Source organism: Bufo gargarizans, chromosome 5 (genome assembly GCF_014858855.1).
Source record: "Bufo gargarizans isolate SCDJY-AF-19 chromosome 5, ASM1485885v1, whole genome shotgun sequence".
Taxonomy (NCBI): domain Eukaryota; kingdom Metazoa; phylum Chordata; class Amphibia; order Anura; family Bufonidae; genus Bufo; species Bufo gargarizans.
Window position 1 is genome coordinate 421,981,676 of NC_058084.1, and position 12,576 is coordinate 421,994,251.

The following is a 12,576-nucleotide window of genomic DNA, read 5'->3' on the forward strand; positions in this document are numbered from 1 at the left end:
TTACTTTTGTTTTTTAGGGGAGGTAAGCAGCTGCCAGAGGTTTTTGGCACCAGCTTATTCCCTTCACCCCATTTAAGCTAGGGCTACACGGCCACATGTGTCAAAAAGTGTACAACTACATTGTGACATGTGTCCCGCAACATTTTTTTATGATCATAGTCAATGGTGTCGCACTGCAACATGCTGCGACTGCGATCCGACAGTCGCACAGAAATCCAACTTGGATGGATTTTCTGCGCGTGTCGTGTCGCAGTATGTCACATGTCACAGTGCGACACCATTGACTAACATTACAAAAAATGTTGTGCGACCTTTGCGCGATACCCGTTACCGTGTAGCCCTAGCTTCAAAGCAGATAGGTGCTCAGCTCAGTCCTGTATGCAGTGGTCAGGAGGAATAGCAGTCGGCTAATAGTTGAAGAATATGACCAGCTTTCGGGACCGCGGCAGAAATATTGGGACCCTAGCTCTATTGTATTGTAAATGAAGCTAATATGAAGCCATCTCTGGCACGTACATGACATGTTCTGTGTATCCGGCCTATGGAAACAGTAAAATGAAGGAAAATATCCAGTAAAATACTTGTAATCAACTCAGTGTAATTCACTAAGAGGTCATCAGGGTGGAAATCTAATTAGTGGTAAAGTGCTATTAGTATAAAATGTTCAATTAGCATGGGCATGGATTAGCACGATGTACAATGGCAGATTAACCATCAAGGATTAAATGATGTCTGTAAGCCGCCAGAACAAAAAAAAGGGCGGCTCGTATTTACTGGCAGGTCATTTATGTAGTACCACATTAAACCAGGGTGTGGCGATGCTTTGTTGCTCATCGTGTCCTTTCTGTTAATAGTGGCATTCCCAACCTTTATATGTCACTTTTACATTTTTTTATTTTATGCACTATAAAATGTGCTATTTTCCGCAGCGCTTTACATACATCAGCATCAAGCTGTCCCCAATGGGGCTCACTGTATATGAAAGGGCAGCAAGGGCAATTATAGTGTAATTATAAACCGCCAATCTACATAAATGTCTAGGGGTAGAGTATTTGTCCCACCAAACATAATACAAGAACAAAGGGGATCATTTCATTAAAATAAAATGTTACCTAAGAAGTATACACTGCCCTATTACTTTAGGAATTCATAGGCTACACACAGACTTTTTAGTAGCAAGATTTTTTCCAATGTTATCTATCAAGTTACATCCAAATGAATACATTAGACTGGGGCTACAACTAAATATTTGGTGGCACTTTTAAATGATTTTACCTACCCTAGTGAATGGAAGCAGCGCTGCAGTAACTAGCTCTGTCCAATGCAGAACAAATGGCGTTGGAGCTACTCCAGAACATCAGGGGCGCAGTACAAGCTCTGTCCACTACACTATAAATGGCGCTAGATCTTCCCCAGAACTGCTGATCGTCAGGTATGCAGTACACTCTGACCTTAAACAATGAATGGCGCTAGATCCACTCCAGAACTGCTGATTGTCAGGTATGCAGTAACCAGCTCTGACCATTAAACAATGAATGGTGCTGGAGATACTCCAGAACTGCTGATTGTCAGGGGTGCAGTAACCAGCTCTATCCACTACACAATGAATGGCGCTAGATCCACTCTAGAATTGCTGATCGTCCAGGGTGCAGTAACCAGTTCTGTCCACTACACAATGAATGGCGCTAGATCCACTCCACAACTGCTGATCGTCAGGGGTGCCGATCCGATATTGATAGCCTATCCTGAAAATAGGTCATCAAAATACTTTTAAAAAAAAGCCTTTAAGTTTAAAATAAAATAATTATTTTTTTTGTTGCTTTAGTAAAAAAGGTAAACTAAGTGATCATGTGTCAGTTAAAATCAAAGTGTGGGTTGGAATGAGCCATCCCTGGGAAATATCTCAGTTCTTCTGGCTGGCAGACAAGCAGTGAGTGTTCTGCACATCCTCACAGTGTGCATTAATTATACCTTTAGTCATCTTCTCGCCTCAATATGGTTCAGCAAGATGTCTGCTAATAGCACACTTTAACTCCAACAAAATGGCAGATCTGCAATTGCATTTGTCAACATCTATGTAACCAAGAAGGATTATATTAATTTCACCGCTAACGGGAGAAAAAAAAAAAAAAAAAGGGGGGGTGAAGAAATAACTAGTTACATTGATCACAGGCGACACAACGAGCGGTATCCCAGCAACAATATTACGCTTCTCATTATTCCCAGTGAACGCCGATTTGTTTATTAGAGCCAATATGACTTCTCTATGCTCTGGGGGGAAAGAATCCACAAACTTCTTCTCACGCAGACTGCACATGGCGTGATGCAGAAGCTGCTGTGATAACACCATTATTTATCTGACACGTTGCTAGCACCTTGGACAGGGCGACGGGGCGAAACCTACCCTGACGGCTCTGGAATTTTCAGGTAAAGCCAGAAGTAAAAGCAGCAGATAATTGGACTAGCAGTGAGTAACAATATATGTCGCGTGGAGATTGCATCAACAGAAACCAATGGGCTTCCATAGTTTCTTAGATGAAAGCTCACAATGCTGATCATCTTCTGAAAAAACAAACAAAGAATGCAGCAAAGTAGGCCACAAGTTCTTCTAGGCTTGCAGTTTGCAGAGGGGATGGGACACACCACCTGGCAGTGATCTTCGGCATCACCGGTTTTATTTCTGAAGGTATAAGAGTATAGTTAGATATCCAGAAACTGATTGCACAGCCTGGTCTAGACCCAGGGCTGGTAGAGGCCCCAGGGCCCCCATTCCAACCAAACCCTTATAAGTCACATATCATTAATTGGTGGCCAAGCTCGCATGTGGCTCTCTAGGTCTATAAAAGCTATGGGGACAACCAAATCAGCAACTCGCTTAGGCTTCAAAAGGGAGAGCCACAAATGTGAAACCAACTCTTCTTGGTTGGGAAAAGATTGTTTTTCCCACATTAAGTCTTGGTTTTAAAAACCTTATTGAAGAAACTGTCTGGCCATGAAGAGTGGTGGAAGGCTCTAGGTTCCAAACATGGTCGAGTCCCCAGGACACGTGGCCTGTGAAAGGGTGCTGCTGATCACCCAACAAACAAGCGCAACACTTCTTGTTTGGTGATCAAATCTTTCATTTGGCATCTAAATCATCGTCTGTTGGCAGAAAATCACCTTGGGTAAACAGGAACATGCAAAGTAAACGGGGAATGCACCATCAAAAATAACTATCATTAAACCCCTTTCACTTTCCATCGGTATGTATGAAAGGCGCTTTAAACGAGTGGTGGTCAACTAGTATCAGTGCTCATTGTTGGCCTGGCATCGGCCTCTGTGATAAGACTGGGTCGCTCACCACAAGCCACACCCCCGAGGAATCTCTCTTATCAATCCCTATCTTTTCTCTATATTGGTTCCTGTACTCTGTACACTAACCAACTTTACAAGTCTATGCATTGATTATTTTACCTTCCTATTGACTTGTGCACTGTATGGCTCATTGGTTGGGACTTATTTAGATAAAATAAATTATTTACACACAATTTAGAGATGCTCTATCCCAGTTTTCTGATAAAGTGGCATGGAAATGGTGCCTGAGATATGTAGAAAAGCCAGTGGGAATGGACTATGATCTCCATACATTCTCATTGTCCCAGCAGCTAACATATTCCTGTGAGTGTAGGATGGATTAGTCACACAAGCGCTTACTGTAATTACCACAGTGGATTCTGGGCACTGAGCCATAGTAACAGGTGCACACCAGTTACATTATAAGGGACACAAGTGGTCTTCACAAACTGTGTTTACACCCTGAAAGGCGCCTGACCCCCAAAAAACATTTCTTTTTATAATGCTGTATTATTACTTTCTTCATATTTGTGTTCATTAAAATACTACAAAAACATTTCTCACATAGATATAGCATCAGTGCCTACATAAGATATGGCTCGCAGAGAGCCACCATAAAGAACATAAGAAGGTCCATCTCATAAGTACCAAGACCTGCTTTTAGTATGTAGCAAAATTAACTAAGAAAATTTAAAAAATTACAACAAACCAAGGATCCAAGTAGCCAATGCACCATGAAAACTGCAGATAGTTATCATTTTGGGTTGTTTTCTGTGGATATCCATAGATGACCTTAATGTTTGCCCACTAAAAAAAAATCGAATAGGCTCCTGGAGTGATGTATGGTGACCGGATCTAAAAGGCTTGACTATTTTGTCCATTTAAAGGGGTCTACTGGGAGAGCAACATCATTTACCTATCCCTATAAATGCTTGGAGATGTGACTTTCGCGAATTCCACTGATCAGCATGATGAAAGGGTCATGTCACTGTTTACATAGGCATAGTGTCTCCAAGTGAAGAGGACAAGCTGCAGTACTAGAAACAGCTGCTCGTAAGGACCATCAAGTCCTGACTTCTACAATAATATGTTTAATTAGGGTACTTTCACAGCAGAGGATTCCGGCAGGCAGTTCCGGCAATCCGGACACAAACGAATGGCATTTGTCAGGCGGATCCGGATGCAGATCGGTCTGACAAATGCATTGAAATACCGGATCAGTCTCTCTGGTGTTACCCGGAAAAACGGATCCAGTCTAAAAAAAAAAGGTTTGCATTTTTAAAGGTCTGCGCATCCATTTTGCCGAAACACTTAATGCCGGATACGGCACAAATACACTTCAATGTAAATTAATGCCGGATCCGGCATGTGTTCAGTATTTTTGGCTGGAGAGAAAACTGGAGCAAGCTGCAGTATTTTCTCAGTCCAAAAAACGTAAGAGGGACTGAACTGATGCATCCTGAACGGACTGCTCTCCATTTAGAATGCATTAGGATAAACCTGATCATTTTTTTTCCGGTATTGAGCTCCTGTGACGGAACTCAATACCGGAAAACAAAAACACTAGTTTGAAAGTACCCTTAAAGGATAACTACAACCAGAATATTCCCCTGAGACTTGTACATGTTACTAATGAGAAGGTATAACCGATATAGGGACAGGATGAGTGGTAAGCGGAGTAGGCAGCAGACAAGCGAGCAATTGGGGGAGTAGGTTTTAAAGGGAACCTGTCACATTGAATATGATGTTTGAGCTGAAGGTTATAGAACAGGAGGAGCAGATCAATATATAGTTTTATAGGTAAAGATTCAGTAAAACTTCTACTTTATGCATTTTAATTCCTGCTCATCCGGGCTTTGAAGTCAAGGAGACTGTTCCATCAGTGACTGACAGCCTTTCCTCTATGAGGAGGGGGTCCTATCAGTAAGTGACAGCCTTCCCTCTATGAGGAGGAGGTCCTATCAGTGACTGACAGCCTTCCCTCTATGAGGAGGGGGTCCTATCAGTGATTGACAGCCTTCTCTCTATGAGGAGGAGGTCCTATCAGTAAGTGACAGCCTTCCCTCTATGAGGAGGAGGTCCTATCAGTGAGTGACAGCCTTCCCTCTATGAGGAGGGGGTCCTATCAGTAAGTGACAGCTTTCCCTCTATGAGGAGGCGATCCTACAAGTAAGTGACAGTTTCCCCCGTGACTGTGTATCCAGAGACAGCTGTCAATCACTGATAGGACCGCCTCCTTGACATCGAAGAACAAAATTAACAGAAATTTTTATGTCTAAAATGCAAGTATGTACATTCACATGACCGTAAGCGTAAGCGTTTTGCAGAAACCACATGGCCAGCCCTCTGATAGAAATGCCTATTCCGAGATCGTGGACAAGAATAGAACATGCTCTATTCTTTTTGCGGGGCCACGGAAAGGAACTACGGATGCGGACAGCACATGGTGTGCCATCAGCATCTTTTACAGCCCCCATTGCAATGAACGGGTCCGCAGCCGTTTCTCAGAACAGATGCAGACCCAGAAATACCGTTGTGTGAATGGACCCTTATACTGAATCTTTTCCCACAAAATTATACATTTAATCTGCCGGCAGCATGTTATAGAGCAGGAGGAGCTGAGCAGATTATTCACATTTTCATGGTAACAGGTTTCCTTTGCACAAACCCTACCTAGGGGCACTGAGAGATATATAAACAATAGTGATTTGTGAGGAAAGGGGGCGACAGGAGATCTTACTGACCATTTGATAGCTAATAACCTTTGTTTCCGAGACCATAGGTGATGGCACATTCTGGATCCCCTGTTTTGAACATGGCAGCTATAAAAATACTTCCACTGTGAAAAAAAAAATCTACAGAACGTTACTAAGGGTTAAATATGGCCCAATGCTTTTTCCTGTCTGAAAGGAGTTAGTGTACCACAGAGAAACTGCACATTGCATATAATGGATAGAACTGGTGGTCACCCAGACAGGAGGTCATGCGGTTGCTAGGTTACTTGAACTCCCACACTGCAGGACACACTATGAGGGCCAGGGCATGAGGAGAAACAATGGCCTGTAATAAAATGATCCTATAGTCATTAGCACAGTAAAGGTAGCCCTCAACATGACACCAAGAGAACAATATAAAGTGCAAGAATTGTTCCTATAAAATAATTAATGATCAAATAATTCACGGAGTAAGGCGATGGGTGTATTTAGAAGACGGCATTAATTAGCCGAGTTACATATTTCAAAGTGTGAAAGAAAAAAAATCCTGTTGCAATAAAAGATGATGGCACTTCAGATCAGCGGCAAAACAATCACGCAACAGATGGCGGATACAACATTTAGCAGTCCAGCTCATTAGACAATTGTAAGCAATGCACGGCCTGCTAATCTCCCCGCCGCATTGTGAGGAACCACGTACGTTCTAGATGTAGCAGCTAGAGAAAACGCCAATAGTCACCATAAACTCAGACGATTCATTAAAAGGCCAATCGCCATGTGCAAACAAAGAGATTCTTAGTAAAGGAAAGGAAAATATTAACTAATCAAAGTACAGCTGCCATTCTTCTAGTGCGAGACATGGTCTCCTATACGGTAGGCAGCGATGAGCAGACAGTATGGACGGATCTATTACTGGGCATGAGCTGGGGAATAGCTCAGAAATGCTATGATGTGCTATGTACGGGAGAAGCTGCCTGGAGTTTAAGGCAGATCTGTCATATAGACCATGATGTCCCTTCTGAAGGCAAAATATCAGATATGAAGCAAGGTTTTCTGGAGGGAGAAGACTCGGAACTAAGCACCATGTACGTAACACAGCAGATGCAATGCTTCTAGGGAAACTTGTGTTTCCAGTTCGGTGTACAAGGTTTGGGTTTTCTAAGAATTCTGTTATGGATTCCGCTACCAGGGACCATAACTTATGGTCCGTGGTAGCAGAATCCATAACGGAATTCTTAGATAACCCAAACCTTGTACACCGAACTTGAACACACAAGTTCGCTCATCCCTACTCAAGTCCAATCCTCAGGGGTCACCTGCCGGTCATGTTTTCAGGATTAGGGTACTTTCACACTAGCGTTTTTCTTTTCCGGCACGGAGTTCTGTTAAAAGGGCTCAATGCCAGAAAAGAACAGATCAGTTTTATCCTAATGCATTCTGCATGGAGAGTAATCCGTTCAGGATGCATCAGGACGTCTTCAGTTCACTCATTTTGACTGACCAGGCAAAATAGAAAACCGCAGCATGCTACGGTTTTATCTCCGGCAAAAAAAACTGAAGACTTGCCTGAATGCCAGCATTTTATTCCATAGGAATGTATTAGTGCCGGATCTGGCATTCAAAATACCAGAATCCCGGAACAGTCTTTCCGGTCTGCGCATGCGCAAAATAAGTGCCGGATGACACTGGAAAGACGGATCCGGCATTTTAATGCATTTTTTTTTTTGACTGATCAGGCATTTTTAAGTCTTACTAGTGCCATCAGTTGACATACGTTTTGCCGGATCCGGCAGGCAGTTCCAGCGACGGAACTGCTTGTCGGATCACTCTGCCTCAAGTGTGAAAGTAGCCCTACTATTGAGCAGGTCATATAATTAGGGTCAATGTATCAGAACTTACCACAGGTGTTCATTCTGTGGGATATTCTCAAATCATAACCAGCAGGTGGGCCCTGAGGACTAGAGTTGAGGAACACTGTTCTAAGGAAGCATACAAGGCAGTAAGTCAGATCAGGGTTGCCAACCGCCCAGAAATTTCTGGACAGTCCGTAAAAATAGGTAACCTTTTTCCTGTGTCCGTGATTTTTTTTTAGGCTGGAGTTACTTGACTAGATTAATTTCATGGTAATTTTTATCATTTTATAGATCACAATAAATGCTGGTAATGAGTTATCAGTATATTGAGCTATAGATGTGTATCACTTATAATCTTTATAATTCGTTATGGTTTTCCAATTTGTCTGTAAAAAATGTTGTCTGTCTGTGATTTTGGCATAAGTTGTCCAGAAAAAAGAAAAAAATTCTGGTTGGCAACCATGGATCGGTTGTCTATGGAAAGTAGTAGCACTGTAGCGGATGCGTAGGGGAACCCCTCTGTACACACAATATATTATGAAATACGCTTCCTCGTCCTATGGCTCCATAAAAAACAGACGTACTCGGCATGAAAATCATGACAAGAGGTGACATGTCACCTTTTTTATTTTTTTTGTGCTAAAATTCTAATGAGGGTGCCTTAAGTACCGAGGAACAGACAACCATTGGCTGGGGGTGCACTGGGATCTGCACGCTGGCCCTATAAGAGGACCGAGAGTGAGCGCATGTATGCCCTAGCAAACAGGCCAGGGGACCTTCCAAAGCGCACACAGGCCTCAGCCTGCAGAAGACATGTGGCTGCAGGTGGGAGCGCTGCCAGCTACAAGGGGAGGAGCAGGAACAAAGCGGGAGGTGTGGACCTGCTGGGTAAGTGAAGCAGTGTCCATGCTCACAGGAGAGAGCGGGAGCAAGGCGGGCAAGGACCATCAGCACAACAATAACAATAACCGAAAATGTTAAACTGCTCCAATATTATAGGAATAAACCAACATTTAACCCAACGTAAAACAATTATGTTGTCCCAGTTCCTATAATTTTGGCTTCGTGGAGACATTTTACCGAAACTTTTCCTTACACAGAATCTAAATATAAACCCTGCATGAGTAAATGATTCCTGAAAGCTGAAAATAGCCAGAATTAATGTCAAAACAACAAACTAACCGCAGGCAAAAGAGCATGGAATAAAACAAAATGATGTAACATTCAGAACAGGGTATAATATCAAGTGTAACATCACTGGTATTTCTATACTGTTACAGAAAAATCAGACTGCAAACTGACTGTGCTGGAATTTGTGTGAAGCTAGCCAGGATAGACCTTTTAACTGGACCAAGGACTCCCATGGATAAGCTGGATAAACAATGGGGTCTGGAGCTCCACAGCCCATTAGTTCTGCTGATCCGTAAGGTCCCCAGGGTTGGAAGCCTACAGATTATGCTGTATATTCATGGCCAATCTTAAAGATAATCCATAAATTTAAAATCTTGGGGAAATACTTAGATCTCTATAACCTGAAATGTAGCATTCCAAAATAATCGCCTTACCAGTGGCCCATCTGCAACTTGTATTATGGAAATCTGTTTCTACTTTATGAATAAGCATGTTCTAGAGCAGGAGGAGCTGAGCAGATTGCTATATAGTTTTGTGGGAAAATATTTAGTAAAACTTGTAACTTATACATTAGGGCTAAAGTAAACAATTATTTTATAAATAGAGTATTCTACAGAATATTTTTACGATTGAGTACTCTAATAAGAATAAATTAATTAATAGACGGTTTTCCTTTATAAAAACTCATCAGACCCCCTGCCATCAGTCCCCAACAGCCTTTGTTTTCCCCTGTGAGATCAGCCCAAGTGCATCAGTTCCCCCCAGTGCCATCAGCTCCATTTCTCCCAGTGCCATCAGCTCCGTTCTCCCCAGTGCCATCAGCTCCGTTCCCCCCAGTGCCATCAGCTCCGTTCCCCCCCAGTGCCATCAGCTCCGTTCCCCCCCAGTGCCATCAGCTCCGTTCCCCCCCAGTGCCATCAGCTCCGTTCCCCCCCAGTGCCATCAGCTCCGTTCCCCCCCAGTGCCATCAGCTCCGTTCCCCCCCAGTGCCATCAGCTCCGTTCCCCCCCAGTGCCATCAGCTCCGTTCCCCCCCAGTGCCATCAGCTCCTCCCCCAATGCCACCAGCTGCCCCCATTGCCATCAGTTCCCCCACTCCGCCCTCCTAGACATCACTGCCCAGCCGCTGCACCAGTAAACTAAAATGTCCTGACAATGTGCGTACGTCAGGATCCAGTGCAGCGTTGTGCGAGCAGGTGGGTGACCACGGAGCATGAGTAATAGCAAGCTCTTCACTCACACTCTGTGGTCACATGGCACAAATGAATCATCGATTCGATTGATTCAAGGATTTTTTTTGTGTCGAGTTTATCAATTAATTAGAGTAATCATTTCAGCCCTATTATACATTTATATCTCTGCTTTTTCTAACTTAAGTCCGCCCCTGTGTACAGCTCTCTGTATACGCACTTACGCAGAGAATGCTACCCATCATCCATAACACCTACCCCAGTGACTGACAGATATCTATGTATACACACAAAGCTGTCAATCACTGATAAAGATGGCCCCATGTACAACTGAGATCAGCAATAGAGATTTAATGTAAAAAATACAAGTTCTGCTGAAATGTTTCCCACAAAACTGCTCAGCTCCTTCTGCTCTATAACATGCTGCCTGCAGGTTGCATTGCATTTTGTTGTGACAGGTTCTCTTTTAGGGCCCATTGACTCATCAGTATTTTTCTTTTCCAGATTTTCGTTCCGTTTTTTGCGGATCCGTGTTTCCGCAAAAACCTTCCATTTTTATCAATTGTACATCCACATCCGTTCCGTTTTTTTTGGGGGGGAGGCGGAAAAACCGAAGGAGGAAAATATGTTGCTAGGGTACAAAAAAAAGTTTTTGTTCTATTTTCTGGAAACGGATCCGCAAATGCAGATGACATATTGATGCATTCCACATGTGATCCGCATTTTTGTGAACCCATTTTTGGGTGGATCTGCTTAATGGAACAGAACGGATTTGGACAGCACACTAATGTTTTTTTGCGGGGCCATCGAAATGAATGGGTCCGCATTCCGTTACCCAAATTTGCGGAACGGATGCGGATTACAAAATACTGATGTGTGAATGGACCCTAAAGGGGTTTTGCAGCTTAGCTATTGATCGCCTCAGGATAGGTCATCATTGCACCAGATCGTTGGAGGTCTCAAACCTCTACGATCATCTGACGACAGTCGCTGGCGCCAGAAACTGCACAGTGGACAGAGCTGGAAGCACACATTTCTATCCACTGTGTAGTACTCAATGAATGGGAGGTGAGCTGCAGTATGTTGATGCTGAAAACTACACAATGGACAGAGCCTTACAATAGTTTTCAGCATTGGTGGCTGCCAGAAAAAGCTGATGAAAGGATGTGAGGTGTCGGACCTCGACCAATCTGGTATTGATTAACTATCCTGAGAATATTTCATCAATAAGTCCAAGAAAAGTGACATTAATAGTTCATACAGCATTGAGATGTGTTATCCTGGAGACTGCATTATAATGATGGATGCAGATATTGATTTTTATCTCCCCATATAACCTTCCAATGAAGTATAACTCTTAATTTTGTGAAAAAGTGAAGCAGCCACTGTAAGTACACTGTAGGTCTTTGACTTGTCCTCTTCCGCCTAATCATTAGTCTTTACTTTTTTAATTTTTTCTTTTGTAACAAATGCTATTAAATTTTAAGCCATTTATAAGCATTTTTGGTGGAGGTTTTTACATTTGTAACATGCGTGAAACTGCAGTACCCCACTGCCAGTGACAACGTTAATACAGTGTTTATGGAGTTAAATGTAATTTGTTGTGTACCTGCACTGGCATTGTATGGGCAACATATGGTTAACATTTTGGCAACTTGGATTAGGTTGTCAGAGGATAGACCAGGTCCGGCCCTTATAGCGTTGAGTGGGTCTAGTCTTCCGAGCAGTGCAAAGTAAATGATGTGTGTTAGGACTCTTTCACATGAGAGATATGGATTGTGTCAGGATCTGTTCAGGGAAAAACTGATGGTTTTGCACCCAAGTTTAATCCGTTTTTCTGCAATTGCGTTCAGTCTGGATTGCATGCGTTTTTGACACAGGTGAAGAAAAATTGAAGAATAACAATCTACATCTCCTAGCAACCATCAGTAAAAAACTCATTCACGTCTATGGGGCGGGGGCAGCGTGAAAAACGCTCAATATAGAACATGCTGTGATTTTTCCAGAACGCAAAGATGATGCGTGAAAAACAACGCTCATGTATACAGACCCATTGAAATTATTGAGTGAGGATGCCATGTGTTCACTACATGCATTGCATCTGGACAGGAAAACTCGCTGGTGTGAAAGAGTTCTTACAGCTCCTGCACAGCTAGACCCAAGTTCAGAATAGCCGAATCTCCAAGTCTACTAAAGAACCCATGAAAAGAGAGAGACCAGACATCTTAAGACAATCTAGAACTCATAAGGCCGCATGGTATTGTGCTTGTGCAACCTGCCATATGTACGGCAGAAGTTGGGTCTTCAAAAATGCTATAGCCGCTGGGTTTCTGCTGCTTTACACCGTAGACATCCG

General features: G+C 43.0%; 1 protein-coding gene across 6 annotated transcripts in view; it reads right to left on the reverse strand.

Annotated features, from left to right (window-relative positions):
- Window positions 1–12,576, reverse strand: part of DIP2C (disco interacting protein 2 homolog C) — a 420,623-nt gene that overhangs the window by 312,868 nt on the left and 95,179 nt on the right. The gene's annotated exons all lie outside the window — the stretch shown is intronic.